Source organism: Artemia sp. Qi Xiang Cuo, chromosome 1, assembly GCF_049724085.1.
Source record: "Artemia sp. Qi Xiang Cuo chromosome 1, ASM4972408v1, whole genome shotgun sequence".
In the NCBI taxonomy this organism is placed as follows: domain Eukaryota; kingdom Metazoa; phylum Arthropoda; class Branchiopoda; order Anostraca; family Artemiidae; genus Artemia; species Artemia sp. Qi Xiang Cuo.
Window position 1 is genome coordinate 32,011,756 of NC_142794.1, and position 11,921 is coordinate 32,023,676.

An 11,921-nucleotide genomic window follows, 5' to 3' on the forward strand; every position below is an offset into this window, starting at 1 on the left:
AAACACACCTAATATATTATATTAAAAATATCTCTAAAAAGCCTGAAATACCAAACTACCCACCCCAAATTGTAGGTTTCAGACAACACACACCTATGAGAGACTAAGAAACCTAGCTCTGAAAAGCCCACAGAGCACCCCAAACTCTAGGTTTCAGACAAAACACACCTACAAAAGGCTATGAAACCTATCTCATGAAAGCTACAAATAGCGAACTACCCACCTCAAATTGTAGGTTTCAGACAACACACACCAATGAGAGACTAAGAAACCTAGCTCTGAAAAGACCAAATAGCATCCCAAACTATAGGTTTCAGAAAACATACACCTGCAAAAGGCTATGAGACCTAGCTCATAAAAGCTTGAAATAGCAAACTACCCACCCCAAATTGTAGGTTTCAGACAACACAAACCTATGAGAGACCAAGAAACCTAGCTGTGAAAAGCCCAAATAGCATCCCAAACTATAGGTTTCAGACAACACACACCTACAAAAGGCTATGAAACATAGCTCATAAAAGCTAGAAATTGCAAACTACCCACCCCAAATTGTAGGTTTCAGACAACACACATATATAAAAGGCTATGAAACCTAGCGCATAAAAGCCTGAAATAGCAAACTACCCACCCCAAATTGTAGCTTTTATGCAACACACACCTATGAGAGACTAAGAAACCTAGCTCTGAAAAGCCAGAAATAGCAAACCAACCACTCCAAAGTGTAGGTTTCAGGCCACACACACCTATGAAAGACTAAGAAACCTAGATTTGAAAAGCTTAAATAGCAACCCAAACTATAGGTTTTAGACAACACACACGTACAAAAGGCTATGAAACCTAGCTTATAAAAGCCTGAAATAGCAAACTACGCACCCCAAATTGTAGGTTTCAGACAACACAAACCTATGAGAGACTAAGAAACCTAGCTCTGAAAAGCACAAATAGCATCCCAAACTATAGGTTTCAAACAAGAAACACCTATAGAAGGCTTTGAAACCTAGCTCATAAAAGCTAGAAATAGCAAGCTACGCACCCCAAATTGTAGGTTTCAGACAACACACACCTATGAAAGACTAAGAAACCTAGCTCTGAAAAGCCCAAATAGCATCCCAAACTATAGGTTTCAGACAACACACACCTGTAAAAGGCTATGAAGCATATTCTTGTAGGGTTGGATGTAGGGTTCGTATCTATTACACTTTTGAGCATATTCTTGTAGGGTTGGATGTAGGGTTTGTATCTATTACACTTTTGAGCATAATCTTGTAGGATTGTATGTATGGTTCGTATCTATTACACTTTTGAGCATATTCTTGTAGGGTTGGATGTAGGGTTCGTATCTATTACACTTTTGAGCATATTCTTGTAGGGTTGTATGTATGGTTCGTATCTATTACACTATTGAGCATAATCTTGTAGGTTTGAATGTATGGTTCGTATCTATTACACTTTTGAGCATATTCTTGTAGGGTTGGATGTAGGGTTCGTATCTATTACACTTTTGAGCATATCTTGTAGGGTTCTTGTGTAATTCCATGTAGGGGTCGGAGTAATTAATACGATACTACTCCTATTGGGGTTGTATCGTCGTGTGAGTGTTGGACAGGTCCTGTATATATCTGCGACGCAAGGTGTTTTTTGGTCGACCTCTCCTTCAGTTTCCCTGTAGTCGCCATTCCAAGATCGGTCTTGGGATCCTGTCGTCCTTCATATGGATCACGTGCCAAAGGTATCGCCACCTTCGTTGCCGAATGATGTCCGTAACCATGGGCTAGCCTGAGAGAGATCTGACTTTCTGCTTTGTGACGAGATGTCTCCAGTCGGTATTCAGAATCTTCCGAAGGCAATTGTTTTTAAGGAAAGAATCCGTCTTGTTGTTAACTTCAATTCCAGCACTCACTGCTGTAGAGGAGTGCAGAAAGGACATTGCTATTAAATAGCCTCATTTTTAATTTCGTATAATACTTTTTCGATCGCCATACTGTTTTAGTCAGTTAAAAGCTCAACCGGCCTGCCCTATTCTCAACTGCGCTTCCCGCTCGCTTGACCCTGAATTTTTACCGTGTTGCCAAGGTACTTGAACTCTACGACCTGCTGGACAGTTGAATCTCCACACATTATGTTCAAGGGGGAATTAGTTGTTGCCATGCTCTTCGTCTTTTCTGTGTTGATCTTGATGCTCATTTGGCCAGCATTTTGACGGATAGTATTGAGGAGATTCTGGAGTTTGGCCTTGTTACTTTCCATTAAGGCAATTTGGTCATCAAGATCCAGATCGGCTAGCTGCTTGCCTTCTCTAATTTGGATGCCAAATCCTGTACAATCAATGCTTTTGGGAGGGGGGGGGGGAGGGGGGTTCCAGGCCGGGAGGCCACCCCCTTTGTATGTGCCAGAGTTGACTATCTCTAAATAAACTAAAAAGTAAAAATAATTCAGGTCAACCTATCGAAATTACAGAGTTCTCTAAATACGTAGAGTAGAGCATTCTTTAATTAGCTTTCAAGACATAATTAATGCAGTTTGTTTCAACTATCTGTTGAGTCCTCAAAATGCGTAGAGTAAAGCATTTTTTAATGTGCTAACATGTAAAAAATAATTTATGTCGTTCCATTGACTAATAAGTAAAAAATATGTCGTTCTAACTAAACTGTAGAGTCATCTAAATACGTAGAGTCAGGTATGTACACAGGAACTTGTTTTTTTTTTTGGGGGGGGGGGAAGTCTTCAAATACCTTATTCTTTGAGAAGTACCAGAAAATTAACGAAAAAACTTGTGAAATTTCGTGAGAGCGGGCCCGGAGCCCCCCCCTCCCTGCGTACGTGCTAGAGCGGATTATTCTTTGATGCACTAACGAGTAAAAAATAACTCATGTCGCCTTAAATAAATTCCAGAGTTCTTTGATCACAGAGAGTGGAACATCTCTAAATGAACTAAAAAGTAAAAAATTGTTTATGTCTAACATAGAAGAGTTTGTCTGCATTTAGGATATTGTCATTCTAAAAATTCTAGTAAAAGATAACTTATTTCGTTCCAAATAAACAGTGGAGTCCTCTAAACGCGTAGAGTATCTTTAAATGCACTAAAAAGTAAAAATTAATTTATGTCGTTCAATTTAAACTGTAGGTCCTCTAAACGCATAGACTAGAGTATCTCTAAATTTACTAAACAGTGAAAAATAATATATTTCGTTCCAAGTCTTCTAACTAAACTATTGAGTCCTCTAAATGCATAGAGTATCTTTAGATGCACAATAACATAAAAAATAATGTTTGTCGACCCATCTAAACTTCACAATTCTTTAAACACGTAGTGCATTTAGAATATACCTAAATGCACTAAAAAGTAAATAAAAAATTGTGAGATTTCGGGGGGAGGTCGGGACCGGAGGACCCCCCTGCGTACTTGCCAGAGTGGAGTATCTCTAAATGCGCTTAAAAGTAAAAAATAATTTATGTCGTTCCAAGTCTTCTAACTAGACTGTTCAGTCCTCTAAATGCATAGAGTATCCCTAAATACGCATAAAAATAAAATGTAATTTGTCTTAATCCAACTAACTGTAAAGTCCTCTAAATGCGGAGAGTAGAATATCTCTAAATGCGCTAAAAAGTAACTAAAAAATTGTGAGATTTCGGGGGGAGGTCGGGACCGGAGGACCCCCCTGCGTACGTGCCAGAGTAGGGTATCTCTAAATGCACTAAAAATTAAAAAATAATTTATGTTGTTCCAAGTCTTCTAACTAAACTGTAGAGTCCCCTAAATACATAGAGCATCTCTAAATGCGCTAAAACATAAAAAATAATTTATGTCGTTCCATCTAAACTGTAGAGTCCTTTAAACACGTAGAGTAGAAGTAAATCTAAATGCACTAAAAAGTAACTAAAAAATTGTGAGATTTCGGGGGGAGGTCGGGACCGGAGGACCCCCCTGCGTACGTGCCAGAGTGGAGTATCCCTAGATACACTAAACAGTAAAAAGTACCTCATGTCGTTCCATCTAGATTGCTGAGTTCTTTAAATACGCAGAGTAGAGTATCTCTAAATAGACTAAAAAGTAAAAAAATAATTTTTGTCAATCCAAGTAAATGTAGAGTCCTCTAAATGCGTAGAGTAGAGTATCTCTAAATTCACTAAAAAGAAAAAAATAATTTATGTCGTTGTATTTAAACTGTAGAGCCCTCTAAATGCGTAGAGTAGAGTAAATTCAAACAAAATAGCATACAGCCTATTTGCTTTACAGAGAATAAAAAAGTGGTGGTATTGTAGTCTTGAGGGGAAGGTCACATAGACGAGGGTTTCCGATGCTTGCAATTGGGGGACGAACAAAGGTATGGATCTCACCAATTGCCGTTGGCTCGATGATAGTGACGTATTTGCTCACCACATGGGTATCACTAGCCAACAGTTGGATAGGGCCATTAAACTTTCTCTGTTTTTATTTTATCAATAATTAGCTCAACGCTCATTTTTTTCATACCTAATAAAACAGAAAAAGAATTGCTACTTGTATGTTTTTACTTCAAACTTATAAACTAATCAGTCACCTAAAAGGGTGTATCGATTAATATTGCATAGTTTTTGCAACTTGAATAGAGCTGGATAGTAAACCCAAAAAACTGACTGAGTCCAACTAATTGTGCTGATGGCTAATTTCTCCGGGATCTAAGCGTGAGGTAATCTATTACTTTTACGGTTATGATCACTACTTTCTATAGGATCTAGGCATTTTCAAAGAAACAAAATCATTATCCTACAAAGGCATCCATAAGTATAATTCATTTTGCTTAATAGACTTAAGTGTGCTAGACTGAGAAAAGTGGAGCTGTAGTAGATTCTGAGATCTAGCCCATCGTTGCTATGATTCTGAGGACACCGAAGGATTCACTAAAACAGAGCAATTTTCAGTCATCCAACAAGCCAGCCCAATTTTGTTCCGTTATCCATCGGTATTAGAGCTCCAGGAAACAGGAGTCAAGGCAATTCACTGCAACGTTTCTAAAGACAAGTTTATTAACATGACACTATTGACAATCACCCATTGACGCGGCTTCGGAATCTCAAACAGTCTTTGAAGATGTGTGCTCACTTTGCCGTGATTTTCAGTCAGTCGGTTCATTGTCTTATTCCAGTAACATAGTCCCCTTTTCACCCATCCTTATTTTTTCTTTTGACATTTTGGCCTAAAAGAAAACAAGATACATACAAAGCAGTTGCGTAAATTAGTTATCGTTTACAGAGCCAGGGGAATGCTCTAGTTCACTTCATAGGGGCGTGCCTTATCCTTACTGAAACAAAGGCACTCATGGCTCGGTGCAATAACAAGCCAAGTCCTAGGTGCTCTTGAGTCCCCATTCTCTTGGGGCCCTCATTCCTCCTTCGTCTAGAAACAGTATTTCCATTCCAGTTTGGGAGTTTCCTCTAAAATGAGGAGTTTTGAGATCTTACAGGGGCAAATCCTTTCATTTGGGGATTCCATGGGGTTTCTAGCCTAACACTACCAAAGATTTTAGTCTCTTTGCTTCCTCATCTTGTTTCTAGACACTATGCTCTTATGTGACGGGATAACGCAATTCAAGAGACAATGCTCTGTATGAAGGGAAAAGAGAATCAAGAGGCGATTCTCCATGTGAAGGGAGAACGAGAATCAAGAAAAACGGTCTGTGAGGAGAGAGAAGCCTGGAGCCTAAATGCAACTAACAGAAAACCCTGTGATTTACCTTCCCAAAGTTATATCTTCGTTGATACATCCGAGGAGTCTGAAGTATGGCATTTTGACAGCTTCACTAATGATTCGTTGGTCCATATATTATAATCTTTCAAAGAAGAGGCAATTCATTTAGTTTATGATTAAAGTGCATTCTTTAAGATATTTTGGTACAAGGAATTGGTGTGGTCAGGGCTAGCCCTTGTTTCTATAGTTGACCTTACTGCAGAACCGTCCTAAATTTTACAAAATCTGTTTTGCTCCAGAGAGAGGGGACTTTTTGAGGGGTCCAAGGGCCTGTACGAGATTGGAAGGAAACGATTCTTGCATTTATTTCTTAAGTCCTTAGATGGTGTAAAAATGAGCCACGTCCAAGCTACATTTATTCCTCTTTTGTTTTTTATTTTAGAAAGTAACTATTGCTAGATTTGTTATCCTTACAGCATAGCCTCGTAATTTATTTAGGCTAAAAAGTAAAGGCCTCTCTCAAGAAATCTAAACAAAACTAGTACAAGTCCATACCAGATAGTCGATAAGGCATTGATCTTCTGCACTTGAAAAAATCCAAAGATACTACCATCTTGGAATGCAACTTCCCTAACTACCTTGTTTTTACTAAGTCTTTCTAGCTCGAGTCCTGATCTTTGAACTTTTTTGTCATTTTCTATTGCTTTTCTAGGGTTCAAAGCTTAGGGTGCTTTAATAAGTCTACACTCAAATTTTATTATAAAATTGGAATCATACTTGAATGACATCTATTCTATAATACAGTCTTCTGGCTGCATAAGATAGAATTATATAATTAATCAAGTAAATGAAGAATGAAAAGGATGAATAATAATGAAATAATGTAAGAAATCATTTACCTGATAAACTCTTACTGTTTTGTTGCAGTTAATTTTGTCTGGGTTATTAGAAATCCCGCATTTGTGTCCATATTTGGAGCAAATTCTTATCCTGTCACAATATAACTTGTATTATTACCAAGTAGCATGTATGAATAACAGTAGTTTCAATTGGGGGGGGGGGGGGTATTTTCCCATTAATTTTTTTCTGCATTCCCCCTCTCAGATTTAGGAAAATCTTTTCGTGGAATTATTATTGAAAAAGGGTTTGTTTTTATTCATATTTTTGTTAATGAAATTGAAAAAAACAACAAATTTTCCCTACCTGGAATATGAATAATAATCTTTTGCCCCCCGTCCCCAGGGTCATGTCTATATTTTTTTTTGGGGGGGGGGGGGAGGGGGTTACAAAAAAGGTTAAAAGAAACGCATCGGTAATTTCTTTAAATGTATTGCGTTACGTTTTGACGTATCAGACAAAAATATTGGAGGGGGGAGGAAACTGGATAATGTATATATCATGAAGGAGGAACTCCCAGGGTGAGGCATTTTCAGTACACTTTGGATTGGCTAACCCCTGTGATTACCCCAAGTGGGGGTAACTTAACAGCGTAAATTTTGGTAGTGGGGGGACTGCTTTCGCGTGGACCACTGTCCACATATTGAAAAGTGTTTTCCTTTGGGCCCCTTTTAAATGTCACACATTTTGCAGTTGAAAGGAACAAGTATAAAATTTTATGTTGTTAAGACAATAATGGGACATGTAAAATTGATCATTGGGCTCTTTTGAAAAGATTAATTTCTGGATTAAATTACAATTTTGAGATACTACGGAAAAATTGTGCCTAAAATCCAAGGTATATGAGAGAGTTGAGCGTATACTCTATAGAAAATGGTTTGGAATTTTCTCCAAAACATCTCTTAAATAAACATATTTTGTTTTTCTTAGTCTTGTGTTAAAGCAAATGATGGTATCAATGACCAGTCGCCATAATTAAATTAAATTGCCTCAACTGATTGAATTCCTGATGCATTTTGTTTTTGACAATACTCTGTAATTATTAAATACTGACTTTTAAATTGAACTAGGATTCGAATGAAATTGCTAAAATTTAGATAAAGTCCCAGAGGCTAGTCTTAAAAAGTGAAATGCCCTTGGTCACCACACATTTCATCAAGTTAATTGCGTTGACAACATATTAAACTAAAAATTCCTTCACTTCCGTTATAGCTTCTTGGAAGATTTAAATAGAGGGGCCTTTTGCTACAGCAATTGATCGACAACTCAGTTACATTACAATTATTTTTTAGCCTGATACCGAGTATTTATGTTATTTTCTGCGGATGTAGTTTTAGTACCATGTTATTAAAGTTGCCCATGAATTGCTCCTCATTGAATATATGGTCTCTCATCATATGGATTTTTGCCCGTATTTAGCCTACTTGATTGAACATTGAATTCCTTATTGTTTTCAAACTTTGTTAAAAAACTGATAAGGATTTATGTTACTATAATTTATTTTTAAATACTCAAGTCAACTCACCCATACCCTCCCAGCCAGGAACGTAATTTGCTATGGGGTAGGGGCTAACTGCCCCCTCCAGACTTAAGTTTGTCCCCAGACTTCTGTTTGCCCTTTAGCTGAAACTTTTATTTTCTGCCAACAAATCTTGTCAAAATTAAGATAAGCCTGCATAATTCAAGTATGCAGAGAAGCAGGTCTGTTTTCTTTAAACCAATCCTCAAGGTTACTTACAGCTCCTGTTTGTAGTTAGCAAATACTGCTCTGGTTATATAAACTTGTGGGAGGTAGACCCCAAAACCACTATGGATCCTCAAAAGGAGGGTTTCTTTTTTGGGGAAAACGAAATAGGAAGGGGATTATGACGAACTTTAGACCCCCAAATTACAATACAACCAAGTTTCTTTATAGATACTTTTGCTGATAATTATTAAAAAACTGTCAGTGTTTTTGGAACGTTTTTCGGCAATTTAGGTACAAATGGGAAAAAATTGTAATGACTACCAAATCACTTTTTGAAGACTAAGGTGACACCAAAAGGAGTATTTGTCATAAATTTTGGGCACTTTCATTGCCCTTTTTTGGAAACTGACAACCCCATAAATAACAAAAAAAAGATACACTGTGAATGTCGAAGCAGCATTTATATGTTTCGTAAATGTTGCAACATAGTAGTTTCTGCTCTTAAATTTCAATGGTATGCGTTAATTATGCTTTTACTTGCATTATTGTGCTTTATATCCTAATAATATAATTTGGGAAAGATTTTGTAACTTGCAAATAATATTTGACATCTTTTTTATACTATTAACATATTAATAATAGGAAAAAACTAAATTAATCACTAGAGTGTATTCCTTCCTTGCTGTGATTATAAACTGATCCTGAATTTGTCGATGAGGAGTCATGCACCTCAATAATAACTGTTACAATTTTTGAAAAACTGAATACCGAAGAAATGGCAACTCTGATCTTTGGTATGAGCTTGACTCAGTTAACTTATTAGAAAGTTAACTTTTAACATAAATAAAGTTCATCGGTTAAATTAATTGATGTATATATCTGTTTTTATCAGCTAAAAATCTGATACGAATCATACGATTTACGGTCTCTTAATGGGGCCCAGAATACTAAAGTGATTTTCGGAGACCGAAGGGATGTCTGGGCTTGCTCCGCTCCCCCCGCGTGTTCGTACGGTATTGCAGAACCTTAAGGCGGGACACCTCTTTCGAGGGGAAATTAAAGTCCATGAACCCTTATTAATTATGCAAATAGTATGATTTTCAAGTTGAATAGAAACCACACTGGTAGTTTCCTAGCCCCTGAATATGTTAAAAATCATATTTTTCTTCTGAAAAAAAGAAGAAAATTGTATATAATTTACAAAAGTTAATGGTGAAGAAGCCAATGACCACTCGCCGTACTTAAAGTGCCCAAACTGGATTAAAGTCCCTTTGCATCTTTTTTTTAAAATAGTCGGTATTATTAACTGCTGAAATTTAAATTGAACCAAGATACGAGTAAAATTGCTTTAAGATTCGAGTAAAATTGATTCGAAAGAAGGAGTTTTTGTCATAAATTTTGGGCACTTTCATTGCCCTTTTTTTGGCAAGTGATAACCCCATAAATAATAAAAAAAAAATACATAGTGAATGTCTAAGCAGCATTTATATGTTTCGTAAATGTTGCATCATAGATGTTTCAGCTCTGAAATTTCAATAATATGGGTTTATTATGCTTTTACATGTATTATTGTGCTTTATATCCTTAAAGTATAACTTGGGAAAGATTTTGTAACTTCTAATAATATTTAAAAGCTTTTTTAAGCTATTGGAATAATAATAATAATAGAAAAAACTAAATTAATCAATAGAGTGTATTCCTTCCTTGCAGTGATTATAAACCGATCCTTAATTTTTATAAATTTAAATCACCTACTCACAAAACTATTACAATTTTTGAAAAGCTAATTGCCGAAGAGATGGTAGTTCTGATTTATGATATAAGCTTGAATCAGTTAAGTAATTAAAATGTTAACTTTTAATATAAACAAAATTCATCGGTCGAGCCGTTGAATTAATAAGGGTGTATATCTGTTTTTATTAGCTTAAAATCTGATACGATTTACGGTCCCTAAATGGGGCCTAGAAAAATAAACTGAATGTCGGAGACCGGAGGGATGTCGGGGCTTGCTCCGTTCCCCCTGCGTCTTGGCACGATATTGCAGTACCTTAGGGTGGTACACCTCTTTCGAGAGGAAACTAAAGTCCATGAAGCCTAATCAATTATGCGAATAATACGCTTTTCAAATTTAATAGAAACCACACTGGTAGTTTCCTACCCCCTGAATATGTAAAAAATCATAATTTTCTTCTGAAATAAAAGGAGAAAATTGTATATAATTTACAAAATTTAATGATAAAGAAGCCAATGACCACTCACCATAATTAAAGTGCCCAAACTGGACTGAAGTCCCTATGCATCTTTTTTGAAAATAGTCCTTAATTTTTAGCTGCTGAAATTCAAATTGAACCAAGATTCGAGTAAAATTGCTGAAGCGATTGTTTTTGGCCTCAGATGAATTGGTTCAGCGGTCAGATATTAGTAGTAGTAGTAATGACTAAAGCCTCCTTTGATTATTAGCGAAAAAAGAATTGCCATAATCAGTAAGACGGCCATTGGGCTCTCACAAATTAAAGTTTCGACTATTCAGTCATACTGATCACGGAGTGAGAAACCCCTGATTTTCTTTACTCAAAAAGCTAAATGTGCATTCAAACGATTAAGATGTTTGCATATGAAAATATAATATTGCATTGCTATTTTCAAAAATATTTAGAGACTTTATGCATTGATGTAAAAAAGTTTTGTACACCTGCATCTGTTTCATTAATTGGAGTCTATAAGTGGCATTCAAAGCAAACGGATTTATGTCGGAAGATATCACTAAAATATTAGACTGCGACTAATCATGCTTACCTGGCTGGGAATATACCTTGATCATGAAGGAGGCGCTCCCTGGGTGAGGTCTTTCCATTGCATTTCGGATTGGTTGACCCCTGTGACTAGTTGATCTACCCCAAATGGGGGTAACTTAACAGCGTAGTTTTTGGTAGTGGGGTACTGCGTTCAAGCGGACCCCTGTCCACATAATGAAAAAAAAAATTCCTTTGGGCCCTTTTATGCGTCAAAAATTTTGCAGTTGAAAGGAAAAAGTATACACTTACATGTTTGAAATATTACGGAAGAATTGTGCCTAAAATCCAAGGTATATGAGAGAGTTGAGCGTATACTCTATAGAAAATGGTTTGGAATTTTCTCCAAAACATCTCTTCAATAAACATATTTTTTTTCTTAGTCTTGTGTTAAAGCAAATGATGGTATCAATGACCAGTCGCCATAATTAAATTAAATTACTGGTACTTGTCTTGAATCCGATAAACATGCGAAGACCCGCATAGAGAATTTTAAAGATACCATTTGAAAACAGGTTTCCGCTAGCTATTGAGTTGTTGTTCACTCTGTGACAAAGATTTAAACTTTGTTTTTTTTTGGGGTTGAAGGGGCAAAAAAGGTACTTATGTTAGGTTAGGTTATGTATTTAATATATGGTATGCTTTACCCCCCCCCCCTCCCTAATGTGCAAATATATAGCCCGTATTTGTTTCTATATTATGTTTTTATCCTATTTTGTTTTATTTCATTAACATTAACGAAACTTCACTTATCGCGTGTTTATTGGATTCAAGACAAGAACCAAATTGCCTCAACTGATTGAATTCCCGATGCATTTTGTTTTGAAAATCGTCTGTAATTATTAAATACTGTTTTTTAAATTGAGTTAGGATTCGA

The 11,921-nt window shown here is 36.3% G+C and overlaps 1 non-coding gene and 1 pseudogene across 1 annotated transcript; both read left to right on the forward strand.

Moving 5' to 3' along the window:
* Window positions 1-10,135: 10,135 nt before the first annotated feature.
* LOC148956208 (U2 spliceosomal RNA) lies at window positions 10,136-10,319 on the forward strand. Its single transcript, XR_016142569.1, has one exon. It is a non-coding gene; the product is annotated as a U2 spliceosomal RNA (small nuclear RNA).
* A 721-nt stretch (window positions 10,320-11,040) lies between these two features.
* On the forward strand, window positions 11,041-11,213 carry LOC148956209 (U1 spliceosomal RNA; annotated as a pseudogene).
* The last annotated feature ends 708 nt before the right edge of the window (window positions 11,214-11,921 follow it).